We start from the raw sequence: 12578 nt of genomic DNA, 5'->3' as shown, positions 1-12578 counted from the left end.
AACTGGGCTGGCTAGAGCTCCCCCACCTCCTTCAATGGTACCAACTCACACTCGCCCACAAACTAATAAACCAACCACTAAAAGTCCCATCCCTCCAGAATCTACTCCAACCCTACATAACCACGAGACCACTAAGATCCAGCCACAAAAATCTGCTACAGGTCACAAGAGCCATTAACTCTGCTGGAGAAGCTTTATTCTCCTGCACTATAGCCAAACTCTGGAACTCCCTCCCATCCTCAATTACCTCTGTAACTTCTTGCACCCACTTTAAATCCTTACTAAAATCACACTTCAAAACTTGCCAGATATGCACTTGCAACCCCCCACCCCCACCCCCACCCACTACCTTTCTCAGCCCCTATCAACAACCTACTCTTAGCAAGCTTGGCTACTAATGTTCCCAGCTACCTACCACATAATACTAACTTCTTGTAGCAACAACTGCTAATGGCTGTTATGTACCTCAAAAACAGTTTGTATCAATTGTTCACTGATGAATCTCAACTACATTTTAACCATGTTTAGTATGTCACCATATTTTAAAATTGTACTATGCTCTACAGCTGTTTTACATCTGTTTTCTTCTTGTCTTGCGTCCTTAACTTGACTAATGTCTATATTTAAATGCTATGTTTTTTTAACTGTATAATGCAAATAATACTTAATGTGGAGCTTTTACAACAACTCTATGTACAGGTCTGGACTTAAAGTGAAATGATGACTAGGCCTACTGTTTCAACACCCCCCGCCCCCCAATACAGCCTCCAGTCCGCTCCTCTGACCCCCCCCTCCTGTGAGCTCCCCATACCATGCACATTACTTTTTTCTTCCTTTTCTCACATTTTGACGTACTCAGCTTTTTCAAGAAGCCATAACTTTCTATTTGCTCTGAAGTGCATTTTAAAGTTTTTTTTTTCTTTTTACACAACCTTTTCATCCAATAGTGGCTTGAACAGAAACTGATTAAGGAAATAAATTCACTGTTGCTGTTCAGCTTTAGTTTTCCCTGCATCATTTCAATATACCTTTCCTGAACAAGACAGCACAGTGATAACCATTTAGGAAATAACTCAAATAAGCCAGGGCCCAAGAAGCCATAGGTTTACAGATGGTCTGGGATGCATTTTAGAGCATTTTCTCAACATTTTACTCCAATGGTGGCCTAAACAAAAATCATGAAAAAGAAAAGAATTTCAGTCTTATTTTTTTTTCTTTCAATGAAGACATAAGTTTTGTAAAAGGTTATTGTTCAAAGCTGACAAAATAGTAGCTCACAGTAAACTAACAAGCCAGTAGTTGTTGGAATACATAGATCTTATATGGGAATACTGCCTGACTCCCTAACCCCCTACAAAAGACAGTCACTGCCTATGTATCCCTTTGGTGTTAGACTGGGATGAAAGCAGAGGTTCAAATTGCCTTAGTCATATATTTAAAGTGACTGCTGATACACATACACACAGCATGTTCTTCACCCCCTAACCCTCAAAAGCAGCCAGCCGCATGCATATGTGCCTGATATATAATTGTGAGAAAAATTCCAGTAATATAGTCTAATCTGTTGCTCCTACACAGTACACCACTCCTACCCAAGCTATAGTAACCTTCTTTGTACACCTCTGAGCTCTGTGAGAAACACTGCCCTTAGTTCAAATAGAAGCTATAATGACTTTCTGTGTGCACCTCTAAGGTTTGAATGTGATGAAAATTAAAGTTGTAATAAACACACAATCCCCAGCTCCTCATAACCTGTAGCAGCTTTCTGTACACACACATTTGAGCAGAGCTGGTTTTGCAATGGGTGCGGTTGAAAACAGAGGCTATTATCAGCTTTATCCTAAAAGGATCATATCTCAGCACTGTTCAGGTTAAGCAGTGCATTCAGAAAATTGATACATTTTTCTCCAACCAGCAACAGCTTTTGTGGAGGCCCCCACAGAGTCAAGGATGATTATGGAAATCCCCATTATCCAGTTAGACAGTCTAGTGAGTGGGGGCCACCAGACTCCAAGAATATCTAAGCGTCTGAATGTTCTGTGATATATTTTGTGTCTTACCTTTGAAATATAATTACTTGTTAGGTACATTTTTTACTGATACACAGAAGAATAATATCTTTGTCCATTATTGGGTGCACTGCGCTTGCGCGCACACACACACACACACACACACACACACACACACACACACACACACACACACACAGTCATAAGCCATATCAGTACTACTTTTGTACTTATTTCAGCTAACAGCAATACATTGTGCAACACTGCTACTGCTACATGAGATCATTGAATGCTATTTAGCAGTCACCAAACAGCAGCAGGCATAAGTCACTTTTATTTACCTCATTGAGGAATAATGCATACCTGTCACTGTCACTGATTTCAGAGAACATCACTGATTTTGTTCATACTTTTGCTTTGTCCTTTGTAAAAAGTTTGATTTGCTGGTAAATGTTTCAGGATTACAAACAGTCAATCAATCCAGACACCTGAGTTTTATACTTATTGTCCACAAATGCATGTTGATGCAAAAGATGTTATTCAAGTAACTTTTTAAGTGAAGTAGAGTAATATTTAAATGTATTCCTGATTCTGAGCTTTTATTCTACTATTTTTGGGATTACACTGAATTCTTAAGCAAAGAAATTGAGAGTTAGAATATCTGGTGTTGCGGTATTTATAAAACTACCTGAAAGAGAAAACTATCCCTGATGATCAGAAGCATCAGCTCTTCTTAAAATGCAAAGTTTGCACTGAGATTAGTCACTCCGGGCTGCTGATCTCTCTAGTGCTTACCTTGCTCATGTTCATTATCAGCTTCATCCTAACAGGGTCATAACACAGCCCTGTTCATGTTAAAGAGCATAATTAGGAAGTTAATACATTTTTTCTTCCTCATTTTCCCCAGTCAGCCAGCAGCTTTTGTGGAGCCCCCAAACAGTCAAGGGTGATTAATGGGGCCCCCTGCAGCCACAGGTTTTACAGGGACCTAAAGCTGGCTATGTAGTTAGTTTTAGTGGAGAAAATGTCCAATAGTAGGTTTTAACTAAGCCAGGGGCACTATGTCAGTGGTAAGATCTTTAATGGAATTCTGATGCCTGTTACTTGAGAAAACACTGTTACTACAACCAGAAATATCTTTGTATTTTAAGGGAGATATAAATAAGAGTTATTACCCTTGTGGTTTATTAAGTATACAAGACTGCGGTACTAGCTTTTGTTGGTTTTACATACATGTTACAAAATATCAGGATAACATAACGTGCTGCAATTGGGGGCCCCCAGCGACCGCAGGGTTCGCTGGTGCCTTAAGCCGGCTATGCATATGATCAACTTTCTGAAAAGTAGAACAAGACAAAACAAAAATCTATGTTTCCTCAGGAGGAAAGTTTCACTGCGCCCTCCATACCCCTTGTATATTATGTATGCCAACTCCAAGATTGCTCTACAATTCGGAAAAGGGTATATTCCCCTATCCTCACTGTACTGTGGTCTCCATACAGAAGTTTCAACATTTTGCAGAGTCAATCATATGATCTTGACCATATGAAGTTCAGCTTTCTGAAACTTCGATCTTCTGAAGTGGACCAACATTAGGAATCACATTTTCTAACAGCTGATTGTTTCTATTAACTGTTTGAGAAGTTAGAAAGTTAACATGTCTACATTAGGTCAAATTTGATCAGGAAATGCAAGACAAATAACACTGAGTGTGTTGGAAGCTTTCAAGATGAGCTATTGATTCACAGGTCAGGGAGTTTCACAGTGTTTTATTCTTGAAAAATATTTCTTCCATTTGAACCAGCTTCAGTTGCAGATTTGAAATTCTTGTTTTGGAAAATTATCTTTTTTGTAGCTGTTATTCAGTTAAAAGAGTTTCAGAAATCCAAGCATTTTCCATAAATCCACCATACCTAATATTTCACTAGGACAGAGTTTCCATAATAACAAGTCCTCCATTTCTGCTTAAGGTCTCCATTGAGACAAATCTCAACCAATCTGTTCACCTGACTATATTCTTTCCAGACTATTTAAATAGAAGTGAATATTTATTACATTGTATTGATGCCCACAGACAACTCAGGTGTTACTTTTTTTGTGTTCCTTTTCTTGATCTCCTTAGTGGACAGGTTGCAAGGAAGGTGCCCTGAATCTTTGAATGCTGGCCTTCTGTCAAATGCTTGGCAGGATATAACCCCATACAGGTTAGGCTACTGCAACCATGATCTATTCAAATATCTGCTGTTGTGGTTTTCTTAGACAAGTGTACTATCTTCATGATCCAAATTGATTCACTTCAACAAATGCACCCACCTTTTCCCAGTTCTTTTAATCCATCTGTTGAGGGCCCTGCAGGTTCTGACCATTGGTGTTAAGTCATAAAATGATGCAGTTATTCTTAAACACAGTCTTGATCTGGACAGAATGGGGAGGTGAAATAAATTATAAGAATGAGGGAAGCAGTTGTAGAGTCTGCAAGAGTCTTAAAAGTGCTGAGCAACTGTCACATGCTGCTGCCTGTCCTATGGTTGAAGTGGACGGGTATGGATTGTGAAGATCTAACATAATGTTAAGTACATAACTTTTGTAGGTATGCAGCACAAGTGAAATTACTACTGCCCAGATAAAAGCATTGATTGTTAAAAATGAGGTATGTAATATAAAATATGTCAAATATTAAGCAAAGTAAGAACATAGTTCTTGTGCTTCTGCAGACTGTTATTAAAGGCAGGGTAGCTTAGAGATAGATCCTTTTTTTTTACCCCAGAGTTAATGACAGTTATTTCCTTGAACAAAACAATTCATTTTCATTTCTTTTTCTCAGTTTTAAAATCACAGGAATGGATATTTTCCACTGCAAGGGCCCTGAGATAGCTGTTTGTTTACTTTTCAAAAACTAGTTTAGGAGGTCAGATTGAGTTTTTGCCTTTTTGTGTGTAATAACAAATCAGTTCCAAAAGGTCTCATTGTATACATCTGCATTGTAGGAAGTTTACACAAAACTCTCTGAAACTCTTGAAAGGGTATTGAGGCCCAGATCTCTCAGTCTATGATCAGACTACTAGGCTGAAGTAAGATACGTGAATTCCTAACAAGTAAGGCTGGCCACAGTTGTACCCCTTTTCCAGAGATGATGTAGAATGACAGCGAACCATCAAACATGGTACTGTCCTTACTGCTGTTTGCATTCAGAGGTGGGCATGTGAATGTGATGGTCGAGTCTCTCAGTCGCTACTCCATCATTTCTTTTAGAAGGAAGGATAAAAGAGGACTGCCTTGAAAAGAGATTCCTGGAGTGAGGCACCCTGGAGGTTATCCTGTCAATAACAAAAGTGAATGTGGCTCTTCAGCAGGCCAGAGAAGAGTTGGCAGTGAATTTATTCTCAGTACAGTGGCAAAGAAGATTTTTATACTCCTTTTTGCAGTTTCCTGAAGGTCCATATCCACTAGCAAATTTCTGAGAAAAAAAAAGACAAAACATATCTTTGTCACTTCATTCTGCCCAATAAGTCAAAATGTCCTACCTGCCCACTCCTACACTCCCCCCTTACCAACCTCACATACCTTTTCAATTTTATAAAACAGTGCATTCCTGTGAGGTGCCATCTTTAATAACTGGAATACCCCCCCTGGCTGCTGTGCGTTCCTGGCCACAGCATCTTTAACTTTGTAAGCTACTTTTTACTTTATTATTGCATATGGTGACTTTTAGCTGGAGAATCAAGAAAGCTTAGCTTGAGTGCTGAGAAACCTTACCAAAACTAAGATTGTCCAGGTAGTTTTGCTTACTTGTGCTGATGTATTGTGTTAGTAATGGCTACAGTGTATTTGTGCTTCCCACGTGGAGTTGATGTAAGCTTCCCTACTGTTTTGAGAAAGCGCTGCAACATCCCTTAGTACTGGCTTTCTTTTCTGAGGGCTGCTCGCAAAAATCTTGTGGTCACTGGCTTGCTGGGACTATGTTGCATGGTCCTTGCCTTCAACATACAAGTCGTCTAGTTAAATCTCTATTGTCTAGGGGTTACCTTCCCTGTAGAGGCTCCATGTAAGGCAAGCGCTTAGATAATACAAACTACCTCCTGCTACGCCAATACTGCTCGCACACCTCTCCCACGCTAACTAAACTCTCTTTTAGCCTGAGGGCATCCTAGCTCTCAATATTACATAGAACTGAAGCATTTGCATATTTCAATCACTCCTAGTGCCTCCAGGTGTTCCTCATGTACGCTTGACTAGTGTAGCTTTACTAGTAGATACACTGAGGCGCTGCATAGTGTAGCTAATAGTAGATACACTGAGGCTTCAACTGGGTCTGCGCAGTATTATTAGTTTAAATTATAAACTGTGAGGGGGCTGGATAACTCTGTGCCTCCATACCTACACCTCAAGTATCAGGGTGGCGTTTTTTCAACATTGCGGTAGATCCTACTGGGTCGGCGCAGTGCTTTATACATATACGCAGTGCCATATATTCTAAATGCTGTGCAAGAGCAGAAACAACACATAGCCTCCTTTTTTTTTTCTCTCTCTTTTATAAGCGTACTAGCAGTGTGTCATCGTCAGAATTGGTGAAGAGCTTGCAGCATAGTTTTCTGTGCATGGGCAGTTGCACATGTAGCCGTTCCTAGTTCTCAGTGATAAATGTAGGACCTATATGTTTGCAAATTCGTACTAATTGACTCCTATGCGTAAATGGCTTATCTGAACTAAAGTGTTCCTGCCTTTTTCTGTACTGTTGTGAGCATGTGATGAACTAATTAGAACTATATACCTAAAATGTCTGCTTCTATCTGGTTTATTTAACAAACTGCTTAAGTGTCCCTGAACTATTTGGTTATATTATATATTACTTATCAGAACATGACTGTAAACACTGTAATGCATTCGTAGCCTGTTTGTGTAAAGATACTAAGTACTGTTGCCTCACTCTTCCTAAACCTGTTCTGCCAGTGCCTATTAGTATAGGAACCTGCCTGTATTTACTGACAGAACACTATGTTAATGCCTATTTTTACCAAGTGAATGGTATGTTTCTGTTAGTGTTATTCTCTGACTGAAATGCCTGTACTATTACCCTAATTATCAAAGGATGTTTTCTCATTACTCTATTTTGTTTTTCTCTCTCTCTCTCTTTAACATACCCAGCTTCCCATTCTCCTATCCTGCTCTAAGATTAAGGGTATACCTGCCTGGAGAATAAGGACCCCCACAAATATTACTAGCCACTCATCATTAAAACTACAGAAACTTGCCATCCTAAAGTCAAAAACCCTGCTACCAAGGGAAGCAAGAAAGTATGTGTTTCCCAAACCTAGCAGTAAAGTTGTAGTTTTACTAACATAACTTCTGTGTGTGTTATATTAAACATATATACTAACTATTAAATACATAAATACCATTAATTATAAATTATTAAAACTAGTGACCTAGCCAGGATACCCAGCAGCCATACCCCTCTCCATTCCTTAATAAACAAACCTTCCTGTCCCTGTGCTGCCTCCTGCAACTGTTAACACAGTCTTCCCTATGTCTATAAGAGCTAGCTCCTATCTCTAGCTCAGCTGTAACATTATTTCCCTGTCCAGGTTGCTCCCTCTACTAGTCTTGTTTCTCACACTCCTATCTCTTCTCTCCCTCTTAGAATCTCACAATACATATCTCTGCTGTTTAAGACTGCTCTTACATTCCCTATTCGATCCACCAATTTGCTTAATAACTGCACCCAGCTATTCCCCCTACCTCCTACTATCGGTAACACAGAATTTCCAGCTCTATACTTACCCTTTCCCTCCTGGTAGCAACCCAGCTATCAGCAGCTCACAGATTGTTCTCTCAGACCCTTCTTCCTTTACTTGTATCCCGCTCCGTTCGCCCTGCAGGCTCACTCCGCTCCCCTACCCTTCCCCCAATTCCCACCCACCCCCACCACTTCTACATTTATTCTTCCCATCCCCCTCATATCCTCCGTAAATAACCAATAGATACTTTTCCTCCTTACTCCATCCACTTATAGCCAGCCCACTTACTTACATTCACTCTGTCCACTTCCATAATCAATTACAGTCCCCTCCCCTTCTTACTATTCTAAGGAAATCTGTTCCTCTTCCTAAACCCTCACTCCTGTATAGCCTTTTCTCTGCTCCACAACTACATATAATCTTTCTCCCCTTGCACAAACATGCCTTCCATAATCCTCCGCACCCACCTGCCCCCCTGCCTCCTCCTTCTTTCACTAATTCCCTTATGCTTTACCATCTCATTCTCCTCCAGTGCCTGCCCAATTCTACCTACAAAAATAACCTCCATACACACCAACCTTTACCCCTTACTCTCACTTCCACTCTATCTCCCCTTCCCTTCTTCCAGCCTAAGCCTCTACACCTATTCCACACTAAAATCTTCTCCATCTGTGCTACAAAACAGACACATAAACTAATCTTAGATCTTCCTAAATTCTTAGTTTTCAAATGCAAATGGCTCAAGATTAACTCCTTCAACAACCTAGTCTTAGCCGGTGATATCCACCCCAACCACGGTCCCAATACCATTATTAATACCTCCTCCACCCCTGTACCTCCCACCCCCTACAACTCTATAAAAATCTTCACAGTTAACGCCCAGAGTCTCAACAACAAAGTCCACCAATTTCAAGCTTGGCTAAGCCATAACCAAGCAGACATCCTAGCCATCTCTGAAACTTGGCTTAAACCCCATGTGTCTGATTCAGAGATCCTGCCCCCAGGATTTCACATCCTTAGAAATGACCAATTAAATAAAAAAGGTGGTGGCACTGCCTTAGTCTACTGTGACCTACTTACCTTAATTCCCCTCCAAATTCCAATTCCTCAATTCAACAACACTGAACTTACAGCTGGACTACTAAAACTGAACAAACATAAAAACATCTGCTTTATTGCTCTATATATATCTCCTGGTAACAACATCTCTATCCTCAAAGATATCCTCCACTGGGCATCTACTAAAATTAAATATGAAACCTACATTTTAGGTGATGTAAATATTGACTGGAACAAGGTCAATAGTCCCTCTCCATCCATATCCATTAACCTCTATAACTTCACTCACAAAATCTACCCTATTGCCCGACCTAACAAAACTAACCCCCCTGGATCTGCTATTGACTGGATCCTAGTCTCTGATCCAAATAAAATAACCAACTCTGGCACAATTCCTGATTCTATTAGTGACCACCTCCCAGCTTTCATTCAATGCGCAACTAACTCTTCTCCTCACCAGCACCAATACATTCTTACTCGCAACCTTGGTAACTTTAACCCTACAACCTTCTCCAATATGCTTAAACAAATAGACTGGCAAATTCTAAAAACCCTCCCACTTGACAGTGCTATAGACTACTACAACTCTGTCTTCCTAGACACCCTAAATTCTGTAGCTCCACTAAGAAACAAAAGAATAAAAACTGAAACAGCTCCTTGGCTATCCAAACATACTAAACAAGTTATGCACCAAAGAGACAAATTGTGGAAGCTTTACCAAAACAATAACTTGCCCAATACCTTCCTTCAATACAAACAACTTCATAACCATGCAAAACAGCTAATCACCAAGGATAAAATATCCTACTATATTAGGCTCCATTCTAATAACAACAAAAACCCTAAGCAATTCTGGAAATCAATAAATTCACTTCTCAATCCCGTCTCCAAGAATAAACCCTGCCCTGACCCTAGTAAATCAGACCTTGAAATCAGCTCAGATTTTAATTCATTTTTCATAGAAACAATATCAGACCTAACCAAGACATTCCCCAACAACAGCCTTCCTGTCTCTCACTCTTCCCCATCTAATTCCCCTAATAATAATTCCCTTATGTTCGACCTCAAACCTGTCTCCACTAAATTTATAAAAAAACTTCTATGCAAACTTAAACCTTGCTTTAATTCTCCTGACAATATCCCCTGCTCTTTCCTAAAATGTGCTGCTGACGGTATAGCTCTCCCAGTCAGCATCATTATTAACAGGTCTTTAAAGTAATCATACAACCCCAAACTCTGGCACTCAGCTTATATTCTTCCTCTCCACAAAGGAGGCAAAAACACCAATATTTCACATTTCCTCCCTGTTGCACTGCTCTCACCAATCTCTAAAATCCTTGAAAAGTGCATCCACCTCCAACTTATGCCTTTTCTAACCTAAAACAATCTTCTTACACCTACCCAACATGGCTTCCACCCAGGCCACAGCACCATAACCGCCCTACTGTCTTTCCTAGAAACTGTCAATGTAGCCCGAGATTCTGGACACCTGGTCTCTACTGTATTGCTAGATTTGTCCAAAGCTTTCGATACTGTTTCCCACAAACACCTTCTCTCTCATCTCTCAAATCTTCATCTCTCACCAAGCACTTTATCCTGATTCTCCAGCTACCTATCAGACAGATCAGAGTCAGTCAAATGGAAAAACTCCACCTCCCCCTTCTTAGCTACTCCTACTGGTGTACCTCGGGGATCTATCCTAGGGCCAATGCTTTTTAACATCTTTACTTATAACTTTCACTCTGCAATTCCTGATGCCAAGATCATTCAGTACGCTGATGATTCTACCTTGGTCTGCTCTGCCTCTTCTTCTTCTTCTTCTTCTTCTTTCGGCTTTTCCCGGTTAGGGGTCGCCACAGCAGATCACATGTCCGCTCATGATTGGCAGTGGAGTTTTACAGTGTCGAGTTGCAAGACCGGCGCCCAACCTTCCACAGAAGGCACACACACACGCACTCATGCCTAGGGTCAATTTAGAGTGTCCAATCCACCTACTGCATGTCTTTGGGATGTGGGAGGAAACCGGAGCACCTGGAAGAAACCCACGCGACCACAGGGAGGACATGCAGACTCCACACAGAAGGCACCCCAGCCAAGGATCGAACCGGAGAACCTCTTGCTGTGAGGTGACAATGCTAACCACTGCACCACCGTGGCTGCCCATTGGTCTGCTCTGCCTCTAACCTCTCTGAATTGCTCACTAAAACCCAAACTGCTTTTTCAGCCACCAAAAACTGGATGCGCCAAAACCACCTCTCTCCCAATGCCAATAAATCTAAAATTTTACTGTTCCCCCAACAAAGACTCATTCCTATAACAAAGATACTTTCAGAGTCCTACCAACTCACCTATAGAAGTGGTTCCATCCGCCAAACTACTCGGCATTACTATAGATGAATACCTTAAGTTTGACATCCACATTCTGCAAAATATTGAGAACCCACCAAAAACTTGGTATGCTATACAGGAATAATCACTGTCTTTCACACTCTACTAGGCACACTCTGGCCACTACCTATCTTTTGCCCTCCTTACTATACAGAGCTCCTCTCCTAACCCGCCTGTCCTCCTCCATCACCTCCAAACTAGAAAACTGCTATAATAAAATCTGTAAATTTGACACCAAATCCAAACATTCCACCCATCATTGCCTTAACCTACAATCTCTGAACTGGCTAGAACTCCCAAACTACCTAAACTGCCTCCAACTCACCACTGCTCATAGACTCATATTTCACCCTTCTAAATGTCCAGCTCTAGCTAATATCCTTCCCCTTATACCCCTAATAGAACTCTCAGATCTGAACATCAAAACTTGATAGCTATCCATAAGTCCAAACGTCCTGCTGGCCAACTCCTCCTCTCTTTCTCACTAGGTAAAAAATGGAATTCTCTCCCCTCCACTCTGAGAACTATACTAAACTCAGAAAACTTCAAAACCCATTCTTTCAAACACCTGTCCACTAAATGGAAATGTACCTGCCTTCACCGTACCTAAATCAACCCAATTACTTGCCCATAAAATGTTTTTGTTTCTTCTCTCCCAGGTTCCTAAGCTCTCTAAATCTCCTGTAGCTTGTTTCTCTATGACTGTATCCAAACTGTCTTCAATTCCTAGAGCTACCTACCCCTTATCACAACTGTATAAATATTTTCATACTTTAAATGTGTACTTGTAAAGGTTTTATATTTCTACTTTAAATGTGTGTATGTAAAGTGTTTTCCTCACATACTATGCAATGAGTGCTCACATAAATGAACCTGTATAACCCTTAAGATCATCTACAATGATGTTTGTCTGACTATTGTGCAACACTGTATGAACATTTGTTGCAAATTATTCTAGATAATGTATCTTTACATTTCTGTATTACTATATCTGTACTGTATTATGTATTTGGAGCTTTTCTCCCCGGGCCTCCACTGAAAACGGGTCCCTTGGGCCCAGTGGACTTCCCCTGTAATCAAATTGAAAATAAATAAATAAATAAAATAATAAGTGTGGCTTTAGGTTGTCAGTATCCTGTAGTATAGCAGTTACTTGTGATATTAGCCAGGGATATCTCTGGCTAGTATCCTTGACTTGTGGTACTAGCCAGGGATATCCCTTTGAGCTAGGACAACTGCCTGGCCTACCTTCAGGCAGAATTGCACTAAAGGACATGGATCCCACTGGGTCTTTTTGCTGGGGTTGAACTGGTGACTGAAATTTCTGGGAAACCTCCTGCTAAGTAGATGCATACAATGAAGTGAAACAGGTTTTCCATCTGTG

At 40.5% G+C, this 12578-nt stretch overlaps 1 protein-coding gene across 2 annotated transcripts in view; it reads left to right on the top strand.

The window, feature by feature from the left end:
- The window catches only part of DERA (deoxyribose-phosphate aldolase), an 828148-nt gene that overhangs the window by 791374 nt on the left and 24196 nt on the right, over positions 1 to 12578 (top strand). The window lies entirely within an intron of this gene.

Source organism: Protopterus annectens, chromosome 11.part0 (genome assembly GCF_019279795.1).
Source record: "Protopterus annectens isolate FY-2018-M chromosome 11.part0, PAN1.0, whole genome shotgun sequence".
Taxonomy (NCBI): Eukaryota; Metazoa; Chordata; order Ceratodontiformes; family Protopteridae; genus Protopterus; species Protopterus annectens.
This window is presented reverse-complemented; position numbering and strand designations above follow the sequence as displayed.